This window comes from Pelophylax lessonae (genome assembly GCF_965119305.1).
Source record: "Pelophylax lessonae genome assembly, chromosome: 5".
NCBI classification, from domain to species: Eukaryota; Metazoa; Chordata; class Amphibia; order Anura; family Ranidae; genus Pelophylax; species Pelophylax lessonae.
Window position 1 is genome coordinate 485,987,440 of NC_138772.1, and position 17,881 is coordinate 486,005,320.

Consider the following 17,881-nt stretch of genomic DNA (forward strand, 5'->3'; position numbering starts at 1 on the left):
TATCATTATTATTATTATTACTGTAATAATAAAGTATTTGTTTTGTGTTAGGGTTAGAGTGTTTATTTTTACAATTTATTATTATTAATTTAGGGGTTAAGGTTAGGGGTTTTTTTTATTTATTATTATATAGTATTAATTTATTATATTTATTTATTATTAATTTATAATTACTTTATTTGCATATTTATTTTAAATTTATGAATTCATTTGATATTATTATTAGTAGTATTACCACCCTAACCCTAACAAAAAAATAAAAAATAATAATAATACGACAATAAATTATTTTACTGTCTGACACAGAGCGGAGACAGAGCTGTCATCCGCCTGCTCAGTGGGGATCGGCAGATCGATCCCCCGCTGAGCAGAACGGACTCCGTCAACGGAACGGACTGTGTGAAAGGACCCTAAAAAACTGACAGGCGGATCTGATCGGATCCTCCATGCAGCTCTATGGGACAGCGGGTGTCAGCGGAGACACCTCCGCTGACACCCGCTGCCATCCGTATCCAATCCTGTGCTTGAAATCTGGACGGATGGAAACCCTATTTTTCCATCCGTTCAGTAATCGGATCGGATCGGATGAGAGCGGACAGGCGGTCCGCTCTCATCCGATCCCCCATAGAGGGCAGCGGGGGCTGAGACACCTCCCTCTCCGCTCTGCAAGCGGAGACGGAGCTGTCATCCACCGGCTCAGCGGGGATCGCGGATCGATCCCCAGTGAGCAACAAGGATCCGCCTACGGAGGCGGACCGTGTGAAAGAGCCCTAAAGCAAACTAAAAAGTTTTTTTTTTTTTGTTTTTAATTAAACGTTCCTCTGTTTAACCCCTTAAAAAAGTGTTACTAAACCCACAACATCAGTCTGTATATGCAGTAAAGCATGCGTGTTATACTCACTGTGGAACCTAAGGGGTTATAAAAAGGCTCCTTGATACTGTCTTCTCTGATCCTCCCCTTCTTCCACTGACTCCTAATAATTTCCTGATAAGACAGAGTCTATGGAGTCAGGCCGCACATGCTCAGTTTATGGTGTATTGCAAGAGAGGTTTTTTTTTTTTCTTGGGAGAGTGCATGTGATTAGCACAGGGCCAATCAGCACTGTCCAGACAGAGGGTCAGGGGTCATCCAGTCTCATAGGGCAGTCAGAAAACTCCTCCTACAAGCTTTAACTAGCGCTTGGCTGGACACTGATAGAAGTCACAAGACTGCTATATACTGCTGATGAGAAAAGGTATTTAGCAGTTTTTATTTGCTGAAATAATTGCATTTCCATGTTCTGTGTACTGTGGGAGACCGGATATAGTGAATGCAAGCTCCTGGGTTTAGTAACACTTTAACCCTTACTGTACTCTAATCACCCCTAATTAACACCTTAGTCTCCTTCTCAATTCAAATACTATTTTCCTGCTGATTTATTTATTTTTTTTAAATTAAAGGCTCGTGTTGTTTTTTTTTTTAATAACACACGTTATGCTTACCTGCTCTGTGTAATGGTGTTGCACAGAGCAGCCCGAATCCTCCTCTTCTAGGGTCCCCGCCAGTGCTCCTGGCCCCTCCCTCTTGTCCAGTGCTTCTATATAGCAAGCTGCTTGCTATTGGGGCACTGGTACGTGCTTGCTCCATAAGACACACAGAGTGTGGTTTGGCCCTGCCCCCACTCCATCCTTACTGGCTGTGATGGACAGCAGCGGGACCCAAGGCCCCTGCTGCTGTGTCTCAGCCAATGAGAATGGAGAGACCCTGGAGTGCAGCTGCTCTCGTGCACATTGCTAGATCAAGATGGGGCTCAGGTAAGTATTAGGGGGGTCTGGGGGGGAGGCTGCACACAGAATGTTTTTAAAAAATCTTTAACCTTTACCTTTAGGCTACATTCACACCTGAGCGTAGCGTTTTTCGCGCGGTTTTTACCGCGATTTTACCGCGATTTTTGCGGCGTTTTTTACCGCGATTTTACCGCGATTTTTGTGCAGGCGTTTTTAGATTGAATAGAGATCAATGGAAAACGCCTGTAATCTGCCCAAAAAGAAGCTCATGTACTTTTTTGAGCGTTGGGCGTTTTGTATACAGCGTCAAAACGCTCAGATGTGAACAGGGGCCATTGAAATGAATAGGATTTGTCTTGTTGGGCGTTTTGAGAGCTGATCCTAGAGCAGAAAAACGCCCCAAAAACGCCCCAAAACGCCTAGATGTGAACGGAGCCTTAGCCTTAACTATTATTTGCATGTTTTTTTTTGTTATTGTTTGTTTTGTTCATTAACCACCTGCTGACTGCTTACAGTAAATATACTGCGAGCGGGCAGCAGGTACAGACGCAGTTGCATACATGTATGTGTTCCGCCTTCACATACATGTGACTAATCACTGTGATAGCCAATCAGAGACTATCACAGCAATCAGGTGACTGGGAATCATTAGTACGAGATCCGGGACACTTGGTGAGAACCCGGTCTCTGTGCTGGGCACACTCTGTGCAGGGGGGGATAATCAACAGTTACCAGGGTGTATGGAAGCAATTCAGCGGATACATAGCCGCTGGATCGCTTCCATCTGACAGTCCACTTGTAAGCAGGTGCTTATGGAGGGCCTTATAGGGTTAAAGGTTTGTTGATATTTGCACTGTGTCCTTAACTACTTAAGCCCCGGAAGATTTTACCCCCTTCCTGACCAGGGGGTTTTTTGCGATTCGGCACTGCGTGACTTTAACGGACAACTGCGCGGTTGTGCGACTCTATACCTATACTAATTTGACGTCCTTTTTTTCCCACAAACAGAGCTTTCTTTTGGTGGTATTTGATCACCTGTGCAATTTTTTGATCATGCGCTATAATCAAAAAAAGAGCGACAATTTTGCAAAAATAACAATATTTTTCACATTTTCTTATATGAAATTCCCCCCAAAAAAAATTTAAAAATCAAAATTTTTTAACATTTTTGGCCAATTTGTTTTCTGCTACATATGCTTGGTAAAAAAAAATCACAATAAGCGTATTTTGATTGGTTTGCGCAAAAGTTATTGCGTTTACTAACTAAGGGAAAGATTTCTGTAATTTTTGTTGTTTTTTTTTTAACGAGTAATGGCGGCGATCTGTGATTTTTTTTTGCGGGACTGCGACATTGCGGCGGATAGATTGGACCCTTGACTGACATTTTTGACACTTTTGGGGGTACCAGTGACATTACTACAGTAATCAGTGCTATAAATATGCACTGTTACTGTAAAAATGACACTGGCAGGGAAGGGGCTAACTTTATTGGGGAAGGAGGGGTTAAGTATGTCACTAGGGGCGTGTTTCTAACTGTGATTGGACATGGCTACTGGTGTAAGAACAGAGATCAACGGTCCTACATAGTAGAACCGTCTGATCTCCATTTTTACACAGGGGAGAATGACAGGCGGCTTTGTTTACATTAGCCGCCTGCCTTTCTCCCTTCACGGCGAACGATCGCGAGTGACCGGCGGACATCGGGTCCGCCGGTCACGCGCACTGACTTAGGGAACGAGCCGGGGCGGGCGCGCGCTCGCCCGCTATTGGCTCACAAGCAAGTGACAGGCTAGTGACGTACCCATACGTCACTTTGCCTGGCTGGGGCTGACCGCAGCAGTTTATGTACTTGCGGCGGTCGGCAACTGGTTAAAATGATACCTTGTTTTTTTTTTGTTTTTTAAATGAACACATGTCATACTTACCTGCTCTGTGTAGTGGTTTTGCACAGACCAGCCCGGGTCCTCCTCTTCTTGGGTCCCTTGCCAGCGCCCCTGGCTCCTCCCTCTAGCCAGGTGCCCCCACAGCAAGCAGCTCGCTGTGGGGGCACCCAGGTATGCGCACTCCTGACCTGCCGCTCTGTGTGTCTATTCACACACGGAGCCCCCAGTTCAGCCCTGCCCCCTCCGTCTCCTGATTGGCTTTTGGCAGCAGTCAATCACAGCCAGTGAGCCAATCAGAAGTGCAAGGCTCTTGTGGATATCGCTGGATCGAGAGGGTGCTCAGGTAAATAATAGGGGGGTCTGAGGGGCTCCTGCACACAGAAAGTTTTTTGCCCTCATGGATACAACCGCATTAAGATGACCTGCTGAATAAGCGAACCGAGAGGGCCTAGGGTTAACGCCGATGGCCAGACTTTTCCACTATTTTTCCTAGGTTCACCACCCTCTGTAGATCATATAGTATTAATAGGGGTTGTTCTGTACCCCCAAAGTCCTGGGTTAAGAGCCAAGAGCCCAGGGTGCCAAAGAGCCTGGGTTGTCTGTGTTAGGGAGACACAAGGCCTTAGGGAATCTGCAAGATGTAATTGCTATACTTTTGGACTAACACCCCATGTGGGAACCCATTCGGGGATCCCAGGAAGCTGGAGTTTCATGGACTTTGCTGACACGTTACTGGACTCTTTTTGCTATGGACTACTTTATAAGCTCTGCTGTTACTCTGGTATGAATTATGTACAGGAGTGTATGAGACGTTCTGGAAGAACTGTTCCTGTATTACTGTTAACTACCTCATTAAAGGAGTTGCTGTTTAACCTTTGCTTTGCCTCGTCTGAAGTCTTTTAAAGGGCTGCATGCATGGCGTACCAAAATAACTGGACTAAAGAGTAAGAGAGATACAGTATGTTTAAGTCCAGCATGTAGGGTGCTGTCTAGTATAGGCTATATTGCCATTGCTAGGGACATTGGCATATGCCTCATTTGCTTAAAGCAGCCAACCAGCCAAGGAACGGTTGACTGGCAAGAGTGATGGTTACTCTGGCAGTGAAGGGTGGTATGCTTGGTCCCTTCACTAGCAACTGGTTCCCCATATACTGAGACCAACCTTGCAGCACAGAGTACCCAGGGACTTAGCTGGGAGTCATGGTCCCCTGATGGAAGAACAAGCTTGTAGTTATGGTTAAGTGCATTTTCTGTATCCAGTAGCAAAAGTCGGACATGTCACTGGTAGTGAAGTGACAGGAATTGCTGCGTTGGTGCAGACCTGTACAGGCTCTGCTATACTGGTCTCTAAATGCTGCACACCCGGAGAGTGGTGTTCTCTCACATGTAGCTACAGTGCCTTGCGAAAGTATTTGGCCCCCTTGAACTTTTTGACCTTTTGCCACATTTCAGGCTTCAAACATAAAGATATAAAGCTGTAATTTTTTTGTGAAGAATCAACAAGTGGGACACAATCATGAAGTGGAATGAAATTTATTGGATATTTCAAACTTTTTTAACAAAAAAAAAAACTGAAAAATTGGGCGTGCAAAATTATTCAGCCCCCTTAAGTTAACACTTTGTAGCGCCACCTTTTGCTGCGATTACAGCTGTAGGTCGCTTGGGGTATGTCTCTATCAGTTTTGCACATCGAGAGACTGAAATTTTTGCCCATCCCTCCTTGCAAAACAGCTCGAGCTCAGTGAGGTTGGATGGAGAGCGTTTGTGAACAGCAGTTTTCAGTTCTTTCCACAGATTCTCGATTGGATTCAGGTCTGGACTTTGACTTGGCCATTCTAACACCTGGATATGTTTATTTGTGAACTATTCCATTGTAGATTTTGCTTTATGTTTTGGATCATTGTCTTGTTGAAAGACAAATCTCCGTCCCAGTCTCAGGTCTTTTTCAGACTCCATCAGGTTTTCTTCCAGAATGGTCCTGTATTTGGCTCCATCCATCTTCCCATCAATTTTAACCATCTTCCCTGTCCCTGCTGAAGAAAAGCAGGCCCAAACCATGATGCTGCCACCACCATGTTTGACAGTGGGGATGGTGTGTTAAGGGTGATGAGCTCTGTTGCTTTTACGCCAAACATAACGTTTTGCATTGTTGCCAAAAAGTTTGATTTTGGTTTCATCTGACCAGAGCACCTTCTTCCACATGTTTGGTGTGTCTCCTAGGTGGCTTGTGGCAAACTTTAAATGACACTTTTTATGGATATCTTTAAGAAATGGCTTTCTTCTTGCCACTCTTCTATAAAGGCCAGATTTGTGCAGTATACGACTGATTGTTGTCCTATGGACAGAGTCTCCCACCTCAGCTGTAGATCTCTGCAGTTCATCCAGAGTGATCATGGGCCTCTTGGATGCATCTCTGATCAGTCTTCTCCTTGTATGAGCTGAAAGTTTAGAGGGACGGCCAGGTCTTCGTAGATTTGCAGTGGTCTGATACTCCTTCCATTTCAATATTATCGCTTGCACAGTGCTCCTTGGGATGTTTAAAGCTTGGGAAATCTTGTGGTATCCAAATCCGGCTTTAAACTTCTTCACAACAGTATCTCGGACCTGCCTGGTGTGTTCCTTGTTCTTCGTGATGCTCTCTGCGCTTTAAATGGACCTTTGAGACTATCACAGTGCAGGTGCATTTATACGGAGACTTGATTACACACAGGTGGATTCTATTTATCATCATTAGCCATTTAGGTCAACATTGGATAATTCAGAGATCCTCACTTAACTTCTGGAGAGAGTTTGCTGCACTGAAAGTAAAGGGGCTGAATAATTTTGCACGCCCAATTTTTCAGTTTTTTATTTGTTAACAAAGTTTGAAATATCCAATAAATTTCGTTCCACTTCATGATTGTGTCCCACTTGTTGTTGATTCTTCACAAAAAATTACACTTTTATATCTTTATGTTTGAAGCCTGAAATGTGGCAAAAGGTCGAAAAGTTCAAGGGGGCCGAATACATTCGCAAGGCACTGTATGTCCAAAGTGCTTAGTGTTAGCAGGGTAGTAAATTTACATGCCACAAAGCCGTACGACTGCAGCTTCCTGCCTGGGTTTGAGCATTAGTGAGTGCAGTTCCACGTGTCCCCACTAGAGATCTTTGGGCCCCACCCACAGGCTTGTCAGATATACATACTCCCGGTATGCTGCAGGTAAAACCCCCAAATCAATTAAAGCCACCTTTGTAGTTATGGCGATGGCAGTAGAAGAATTAAGCAGAAGAGAACCTATGGGGGCTGCCACAGTTGAATATGAAAATAACATTGCTGTCAAGCTGACTTTTTAGTACTGTGAGTCACACTCCTAGAACAATAATCATATAATAGTAAAATTCCTTTCTCAGTATCTACGGAGGGACACAGAGACAGTACATTACCATGGGTTATATAGCACCACTATTGAGTAGGCCAAATTAGAAACATAGGCTAACCCCTATCCCAGGACCCATATAACCCTTCCCTTCCCACTCCAACTCTTCTTCAGCAAGTGTTACTAATCCAAAAAATAGGGCCACACACACACACAAGGGGAGGGAGCCAAGTCTCCTAATGTACTCTGAGAACCTGAGAACGGGTTTTACAGTAAGTACAAAAATCCTATTTATTGTCCATTAAGGGCCACAGGAACTGTATATTACCATTGGATGCTCCAAAGTAGTATCTCCAAATTCCATTAAGTAAAGTATGAACAAAAGAAAATGGAATCTCTTGGAATAATTTGACAGGAGCTACTGAAGAACCAAATTACCCAGGGCTGTCTTTAACACAGGGCAAAAGGGGCAGCTGCCCCGGGCCCAGTCATTGTTGTGGGGCCCAAAGCAGCTGCCTCTTGAGCCCGCACTGCATGCAAATAGTTGATAAGTGCATTTGGGAGGGTCCAAGAAAATGTTTTCCCAGGGTCCAATCAATATTGAAGATGACCCTGAAATTACCAGGTTTAGGATTCACAGTTGGAAACATCATATGAGTGATTCCTAATTTAAAGGCACCAGGGACTCTACCTAGACTCAGACAGTTGATCCTCCTCTGGGGCATTACAGATGCCAAGGTAGCTGAAAGCAGAGACTTCTCAGCAGGAAAAAGTTAAATGCTGATCACCACGAGAGTGGCATTTAGGTGTACAAAAAATACTCCTACTTCTTTGTATATCCCCTGATCCCCCTTATCTTAAGACTTGTGTGTCTCATATGGGCAATATTCATATTTTAGAACATTACGTATATCAACGTAGGGGTTGCTCAGGTAATTTTGACAAGTTATGGGCACCATGGCTTGACGTACCAGGCCTGAGCTCTTGGAAACTTGATCAAATGCGATTATTGCAATGTCCTTCCTGTAATATCGATGTATAAACACTAAAGTATGCTACCTGGCACTTTTACTGAATTCCACACATTTTCCCATTTTGTCTGTATTTCCAAACTGTCTGGGGAGAATGTGTTTGCCTGGTATTTTATTCTGAATCCATGGCACTTTGATACACTGCCTTTGTACCACATTGTTATTGTTTTGCTTAGTGCAATAAAACCGTTTTGATTCAAACAAAAATGCTGATCACCCCTATGGTCGGGATTAGCCACTTTGTGAGTCAACTGAGCACAATCCACAAATGATGTAAAACCCATCATAGTGAGAACATTTTGGGCAGAGACCCCCTACAAGGTCAGAGAAGGCTCAACAACAGAGATTGAAACCGAACTGCCAGGTAAAGTGCAATGTACATTTAGGAAGCAAAGCACAGGGAGCGGGCCCAATACTCCCCTAATTTCTGATATAAGGGGGAGAAATATATCATCCAGAACTCAGCCAGGCATGCTGGCAAGTTGCAACTGACACAGGACTGATAAGAAAACAAACCCACATACAAATACAGAAGTTCCACTGGATCCTCCAAGGCAGTGGTTCTCAACTCCCGTCCTCAGGACCCACAGACTGGCAAGGTTTGCAAGATAACTAAACTAAAAACAAGTGATCTCATTTGCTGCTCAGTGATTGCAGTATTCTAGTCTGCATCTCCCCAAGGTAATACTTAAAATCTGGCCTGTTAGTGGGTCCTGAGGACCGGGGTTGAGAACCACTGCTCTAAGGGTACTTACAGTATAACCAGGCCACCAGCCTCAGAGCTGAGGTGGTCCGGCTGACAAAGACCATGGTTCTAAAGGCTCAAAGGAGAATTTGCAGTGCCATTTTCTATTTACAGGGCACAGGCAGGCAGGGCAGCAACTGTAAGAAGCGCACCCATAGAAGAGTAGCTTCTGCAGCATCTGAAAGTGTCAGGGAGCGTGCCTGCTTTTAACCCCCACTTGTGACACCACTGGTTAGGTAAACCATCTGCATGCCATGCAAGCACGGGAATCCGCAAAGAGCACATTAATGGTGACCCCGATGTCCTTAACAACACCAACCTCACACTGCACAAGCTAGGTGGAAGTCTAAGAAAGAATAAAAGCACTATTACTTACCCAATCCTTCATTTTCCTGGAAGATGGCGCTCCCCAATGCAACGGCTTTGAACTGTCCCTCTGTTAGTGCCATCAATTCCTATGAAAGGCTATGGACCTTGCATCATTGTTGATGACATCAGAACCTTAGACTAGTGGAGTATGGGGGAGAAACTGCTGTGGGGACCGGTCTCGCAACATGGAGGAGTGGAGGATCCAATAAGTTAACCTTCTTTTCCATGCCCCCTAGACCTTAATGAGCACGTAACCCTTGCAGTGCAGGTGCAACCCCACTGCAAAGGAGAATTTTCAGATTTCCTGGTGTTTAGCTTTAAGGTTTTAGTCCCCGTTCACACTAAGGCGACCTGTGAGGCGACCTGGTCGCCTCACAGGTCGCCGTAGGTCGCCTTCCATAGGGAAGCTGCGGACCCGTTCTAATAGGAGCGACACAAGTCGCTCCGACTTAGAAAAAGGGTCCGGAGCTTCTTTGGGGCGACCTGGAGGCGACCGCCATAGACTTTAATGTTATGAAGTCTGTGCCGGCCGCTCCGAGGTCGCGGCGCGCTGCTCGCACCGCGACCTCGGAGGTCGCCCCGGGAAGTAGCGTCGCTTGTATGTGAACGGGGCCTAAACTCCACTTTTGTTTGAAAAGCAAAAACAATCCACAAAATAGCTGTTTGTTTCACATAGTCCTGGCCAGATTCATTCATTAAAAGGAGTACATTTCTGTGTTCAAATAAAAAAGCTTCAGTGTCTGCATACCTTTAGCAATGGCTATAAGGAACAAATGCAAATGAACACTCCTAAAGAACGCAAGAGAAGCTTCAAATACAGTATATTGTGTACCTCACAGCAGACAAAATAATAAAATACAGAATGCCCCCAAGTTGCCATATTGCTCAGAAATAAGGAAAACAAAGCCCTGGATTGCAATTTGTATGCTATATCAATTAAAAAAAACAAAAACAAAAGTAAAGAAGAACAAAATCATTTTATCTTAGTGTCGGTGTTCCGTGAAAAAACCATACCCGTGAGAAAACCATACCCTCGTCACTTCCGGAGGGTATGGATTTCTCACGGTACATAAACTTGCTGCGGTTAGAAGAAAACAGCTCCTCTGCAACATGAATCATCTCCGCTCCTTCCCCTCTCACTTCCCTGCTCTCGGCTAATAAATATAAAAGCGCATTACGGAGACGAGATGTCCGTCATATCGATTCAATACACCTGCCGCCGCTTTTATATTTACTAGCCGACATTCAGGGAGGTGACAGGGATAGCAGAGGAGATGATTAATGTTGCTGCCGAACTGTTTTTATGTACCCGCCGCAAGTATCTGATTATACACACTTCCGTTATGATTTCCTACCCTCCGAGCATGCGCACTTCTAATCTTCACAGCTGTTCCATGCTGTTTTCGGGGCTCTGAGCATGCGCACTGCTGCGCTGCTCAGCTGTTTCACACAGGAAGTGACGAGGGTATGGTTTCTTCACGGGGTATGGTTTTTTAACGTTACACCGGTTCACACTAGTGAGGCTGCGGTGATCACATTTAATGTCGGAGCGCACTGCTCCTTCATTACATGCGATCGGCTGTGCGGTGCGAGTTTAGCCATACACTTTGTATGGCTAAATTCGCACCGCACCCGCAGCAAAGACGCACAGGACCCTTTTTTGCAGCCGCATCAGGATTGGATCACGCAGTGGTTCACACTTGTGCGATCTGATCCTGTGTGAACTGTAAGATCGCACTGCCATATGCGATCAAACTGGGGGTGTCGTTAAGATTACATTGACACCCCCAGCATATCGCATATGGCAGTGTGAACTGCCAGGGGTGCGTTTGCGATGCGGGAACAGGCTGCGAATTCGCAGCCTTCCCGCATCGCATAAGTGTGAACCGGGGCTAAAAGTAGAGCGAACCACCCCCCCCCCCCTCCCCCAACTAACACAGTCTGCAATGATAGCCTTACCCACATTTAGTGGTAAATCTATCAGCAGGTGTTTGAAGAAAACCTTGCAAAGTCTTGAACAATCTGGAAACATTTTTTTTTTTTTAAAGGTAAATTTTATTGTGTACTTCAACAAGACAAGAAGTCTTACAAGAAGGAAATGATGATACAAAACTCAAAGGTGCAGCCATTAACACCGTACATTTAGAGCAGAATGAATCACAGCAAGTACAGCAACTATAAATGAGAACAAAGCTTATCCAGCACGTAATATAAGAGTAGCAAATAGATCCAAAATATCTACCTTTTGGGGGAAAAAAACCCTTTAATGTAATTGCCCACCGTAGTAGTATGCCGTGTAGACATAAGATTTCCATACCTTCTAAACAGGATCTTGCTTACGTACTTAGTATTTTCCAAGGTGAATCAAAAATGTATAGGAAGAAAAAAAAAGAAAGAAAATCCTAACAAAGAACAAGTCGGTAGCACTGCAATAGCGTTTCGAACGACTAGCAGGTGTTTTGTCAACTGACATAACTCAAGTAGCATGTTCTAAAATATATGCGTAAACCTAGTGTCCATTCTACCTGAAGATAGCATGTAATATACTGTTCCTGTGTCGGTTAGTCATTATCTGACTTTTCTTTATCTTCCTTGACCTACCTGCTTGTTCTTGGTCAATAACTCAACGTAGGAAAGGAAGGGTTTATTTAATATTATTATTATTATAAGATAGGATTTATATAGCGCCAACAGTTTACGCAGCGCTTTATAACTTGAGGGTAGACAATACAAATGCAATACACTTTAATACAGTAGGAATCAGAGGGCCCTGCTCGTTGGAGCTTACAATCTTAGAATTACTAATGTTACATCTACAGCTTAAAGTTGGTGTTGGATCAGTTATTCGAAAAATGCCATTAAGGTACATCCCCCTTCCCTGTGCAATAAGGATCTTGTTATGATGCTGGTGGAAGCCTGTCGTGCAGAGAAGGCTTACCGTTGCTGGTGGGTAGCACTTGGATGAGAACCCCAGAGGTGAGTAGCACAAAACTAGCCTGAGGTGCAGAGTCTAAGTATCCACCGGTCTTCACCAGAGCCTCTGATGGTGAGGATGGATTTGGCTGCGCATGAATACCAGGTCGTGATCCCCATGTAGCATGTAGGGAAGGGTGCTGTCAGTGGTAGACTAGATAAGGCAGAACCCCTGCTAAGACAGAGGGATGTTTTCAAACAAGTAAGAAAATATATAGGGGGGTGGTTAAGTTGACAGTATACTAGGTAACTAAACCCTTAGGTGAACAGGGAATTTACTGACTTTGAACCTAACAAAAAGGTTTAACTTTTCAATGTCAGGGTGTCAAGGTCTTACCTTGCCCTGCTGTTGGCATGTGCAGACTGCTGCCTCTTATAAACTCTGATTGCATCATCACTTGCCTGATGCCTGGGTGTCACACAGTGATGATGCTGCTGCACACCTGACTATATCTATCACCTGATGAGTTGCAGTCCTTGCCCTTGCATTTGGGGTCCAAGGTGAATCTTTCCTAGCAGTCTTCTGTTCTCTGTGTTCCTCCATGTATGACCTGGCTTGGCAGACGACCCTGCATCAGCAGACTACCAGCTTCTGGACTCAACCCCGGCTTGGATGACTACCCGCTTTTGGACTTGACCCTTGTTCCTGATCTTGCTTCCTCACTCTTGCTGTGCATTTATTGTTGTTTGCTTCAATAATCTGCTTTATTTTACCTGCATTCCCGTTTGGTCTGGATTCCAGGTACCCTGACACAGGGATCTTTTATCTGAAGTGCAATTCGAAATTCAGGACACAATTATTAAAGTAAGAGATGAAAATGTGTGTAAATAAAATTAGCACAACGTTGTAATCACAAACAAATAAATATATGATATTTTTGGCCAAATTATAACAACATGTAGCTCTAAGTAAGAAGTGTGGGACATCATGCAGTACGGGCCCTGAGATTTCTAATAGGAGTCCATTGTAAATGCAACTCAGTTGCACGTAGTTTATATTCTTAGTGGACTTTTGTATGATATTCATAGTAAATGTTCCCATGAAAGTATTTATTAAATGTGAGTAGAACCCCCGGGGCATAGCTAATCTCCTCTGGGTCTAATAGGAAAATATGAACCAGTCCCATAACATCTCATTAATTACATCTGCCTTATACACAAATTACTCACAAACTATTACAAAATATATAAGAATGTTGCATGAAAGCCTCTTTTTAGCTACGTATAATATTGTGATAATTCCATAAGGGTGAGACAAGTATTTTTAAGCCAAGTTAATGCATTCTCTTAAGTCCATGAACCCAGCTGCAACTGTTTCCTACTGTATGTAAAGCTAGCCAAACGTGTTAAGGTCTGGTTTTACAATCTCATATAGTCTTGATCTTAGATAATTAGTCATATTAGGTAGACACTAAAGGAAATAATGTTTCAGAGTTGAGTGCCTTTAAATATTTGATGCCTTATAATTACAGGTGAAGCACATCTTTAAAATGTAGAAGCCAATGCTTACTCGTATAGTGGATGAATTGTAAAAAAAAAATATTATTTGAGCAAAATGTTTAATTGAGAGCAAAACATTTAATTTAAAATCTGAAGACAGATCAATGCCTTTATCTGTTGGCAACCCTATTTTTTTTTTTTCAGTCTCCATTCCAAGACAATAGGTTCCATTTTAACATATCTAACCTGTTTTCAGATATCCAAACTGAATGATAGAGAAATCACTTTTTAGTAGAGTAAAGAAGAGAGAACTTCTGACAATTCTCTCTTTTTTTTAAATTCTTTATTTAAAAAAGGTATGGGAATACAAAATCTGATACACATCATAGCAATTCAGGCACAGCTGAATAAAGTTTTCAGTGTGTATGAAAAGTCGTTCAGCACTTCTCAATGTTACAGGTAGGTAAGAAAATTAACCCACACATGAGAGTGCCCATGAACAAACATTATTGGGACCCAGTCCCATAATGACATGTCCAAAGAACTCCCTGCATCCATGTTCCCAAAGATTCAGAAACCCTTAAAAGATCATTCTAAAGCTGGCCATAGACATTAAGTAGTGGTTGGAAAAACAGGCCCAACCCAAAAGCTCTTGGACATCTGTATGCGTTAGTGAAACCCTAAATATAAATGGTTGCACTGGGCACGCAGTTATGTTTTTTATTTTAATTTTTTTGAAAATAGTTTTTATTCAAATTTATTTATGCATTAAAATACAACAAGTCATAAAAAAAATTAACAAACAAAATTAAACAGTTGCATGACCCCTTGTCGTTTTTAAAAAACAATAATAATCATTTTTCAGTGGGAATGTATAGACTTTAAACAAGCAAAGTTGGAATTCTCAAATATTGATAAGCTTCACATGATAAACTATCACATTTATTAGACCATACATATTTGTTTAATACTGGGTTATAACTATCTACAAAAAAACAAAACAAAAATCGTGCACTTTCTACTAGACAAGAAATGTAGCTGCACAGCATAGAAGAGAACTATTAAACATTGCATGTTTTTGAATAATGTGTGTGCGCTCACAGGGTAGTGATAATATGGCAGCCCATAGTAGGCAAATAAAGGGTGTCGCTCAAGGCGTGTTAAAATAACCTCTGGAGAATTAGTAAGATCACAGCCAGGCCTGGTACTGACAACCAGGGATCCCAAAGTTTAAATTTAGAGGGACATCCTCTATTTTTAAAGATTTACCTTATCATCCTCTATTCTATTAATAGACATCCTCTATTTTGAAAGATATACCTTATCTATAAAAAGTGTATTATCCACTCCGATTGAGTAGGTGGATGCGGAGATAACCATCTTAACGCTGGCGTGCAATGAAGGAAATTCTACTAATTGGAGCTAAGACATCTGGTGACAAAACCTCTTCACCCAATGCCCCTAGAAGACATATGATAAGATTTAAAGCAATATTTGTTCAAAGGTACTATTTGGGCAGTACAGTGGGTAAACGGTAGCAGTACTAGGGTCATGGGTTCGTATCACAGCCACAGCATACATGCTTGGAGTTTGCATGTTCTCCCTGTGCTTACATGGGTTTCCTCCCACACTCCTGTGTAATTTGGCTCCAGTATGTATTTGTATCAATGTGAGTTAGGGACCTTAGATTGTAAGCTCCTTGAAGGCAGGGACCAATGTTAATGTACAATATAAATGTAAAGTGTTGCGTAAATTGACGACACTATAAAAGTCCCTGAACTAAATAAATACCATTTATAATAGCTATACCTGACTGCCAGTAGCAAAATAATTTGGGACCTCACCATATCATGTGTATGAAGTCATCTGACACCTTGGAGAATTTGCCGTATCCTGTCGCCCCCCACAGAAATAACTTATTAGAAGTGTAGTAGGACCTCAGTATTGTAAATAGTTGTGTCTAGCAATCATGTTTGGGCCAGTAAGTCATTCTGCAGACTGGCAAAAGAAGTCAACAGTGGTTCTGCAAAGTTATCTCAAAGTTATTATGCTAATAGCACCTTTAGACATCCTAGCAGGTCTTCCATTAGAAGTCAGTCATTGACTTTAGGTCCAGTCTAATATAAATGTTGACTTTACGTTGTGTACTCTGCCCCCCTGGTAACAGGGTAGTCAGCATCGGTGCCTAAACAGAAAGTTTTTCACCAAGTTGGTTTGCCAGACTTTGGTCATGTTGACAAATTGCTCTCACATGCCAGATCTGCTTTTAACTCCCATCCTGGCCCTGAAAACCAGGAAATGAATATGATAAGCACTTACTGAGCTTGTTTCCAGTTAAACCATCTGTTTATACATTACACTTAATTCAAGTGTCACTGCCAGCCACAACGCTGCCCACACAATGATACATACAGAAACACTCCTAGCAGTAACCTTTCAGCTGCTTCCTCTTCTTCATGGTAGGTTCTGAGCAGTTTTAGTTGCTGCTTTAGGGCCGGTTCACACTGTAGCGATGTCAGACATCAAATGCGATGTCTGTGCGATGCGAAATTCAGCTATCCAGATTGTATGCCTGAATTTGCATTGCATATGGACCCTTTTTTTGGTCCGCACCAGAATCAGTTTGCATGGGTGTTCACACCTATGCGATCCGATTCCTTTCCTAATTGACAGTTTGCACTGCGGTATGCAAACTGACCTGGGGGTGTAATTAACGTTGTATTGACACTCCCAGCGGTTCGCATATGGTTGTGTGAACTGCCTGCGAGTCGGGTGCGATGCAGGAACCCGCAGTGGATTCACAGGGTTCCCGCCTCCCACCAGTGTGAACCAAGCCTAAGGTTGACACTGAATTGACTGGCTGAAATCGCACAGACATCGCATCTGATTTGCACAGCAGTGCAGTGCGAATCACATGCGATGTCTGATATCACTATAGTGTGAACCAGCCCTTGTTCTTAACTGCTGGAGATGAAGATAGTATTAACATTATACAGAATGAGGATTATCTAAGGGAATGTTTTAAGGACTTTACCCAATCACAGGATCCATGTAGAGTCAGAATGTCAGTTTATGGCCACCAACAGGATTAAAAAACAGGCTCACAAAGTCCATGGCTACTTAAAATTACACTAAACTTTGATTTAAAATATATATATATATATTCAAGTATGTATTGTTATCTCAAAAAAGTACCAAATCCATATTTCTTTTTTACTGCTGTGATCTGACCTCCTGTTAGAGGGGGTTATGCTTGTTCTCCATGGTCCTACTGTTTGTAGGAGTGTAGCCACCATCTCCCTTGCTTGCTCCCATGATGGACTATGAACCATGGGATTTGTAGTCTGCATAAAGCCTTGGACATGTCCACAACTAAAGTGAACTGCTATTAAGTAGTGGATGTGTATGATTTATTTTTGGAGAATAGGAATATCGTTTAGTGTCAATTTAAGGGTAGGCAGGGGCATCATGACACTGGGCATAAGGCTGAGGACTTACAGCACAAATGTATTACGTTTTGTTACAATTATCAACATCTTGTTTTATGGACGGTCATCATGCCTGTCTCTGATAGCAATTTTATACCATCAATAATCTCCATATGACTGGCAGTCTTACAGCTGTGGGTCTCCTAAATGAGTATAGACTGGAGCTTAGGAGGTAGGACGAGCTATTTGCTTAGTATATTGGCAGTAGCACAGATCTGATACAATTGAAGAATTGAAGAAGAAAAAAACAGAGGACAGTGTGTTTTTTTTTATTTTTTTTTTATTTTTTAGGAGAATGTGCACATGCTCCTGAGATTCTGATTCGGGGTTCCCCAAGCCAAGTCTATGTATGACTATGTGGATGAAGCAAGTGAAAATGTACCTATTTGGTCTGCTTAAGGTTTATTCAGTAAATTGACTAAATAGATTAAAAGAAATTCAACTTATATACTGTACATGGTATGGGATGTTGTGCCCTTTCTAACCAATATTTCCATTCTTGGAATTCCAATTTCATGGCTATCAGTTCCCTACTACAAGTATCAGAATTCATCTCTCCTGAAGAGAATTTATGAGAAAAGTTGGCACAAAAGTGTCATTCCCCAGAATTGTCTCAGTAAAGGTAAAGGACAGTACCTATCCAGAATTTGGTAGCATTAACCTCCACAATAAAAGCCACAACAAAAAACACATGGGAGATACAAAGCTGAAGGCTTCCTTTGTCAATTTGGAATTTATTACCCCAGCTGACCGGATGGATGTGTCCGCTGATGGGTAAGATCTGTAGCAAGGTAACGAAGGTGCAGAAAGTTCTAGTGAACCTCCTCAG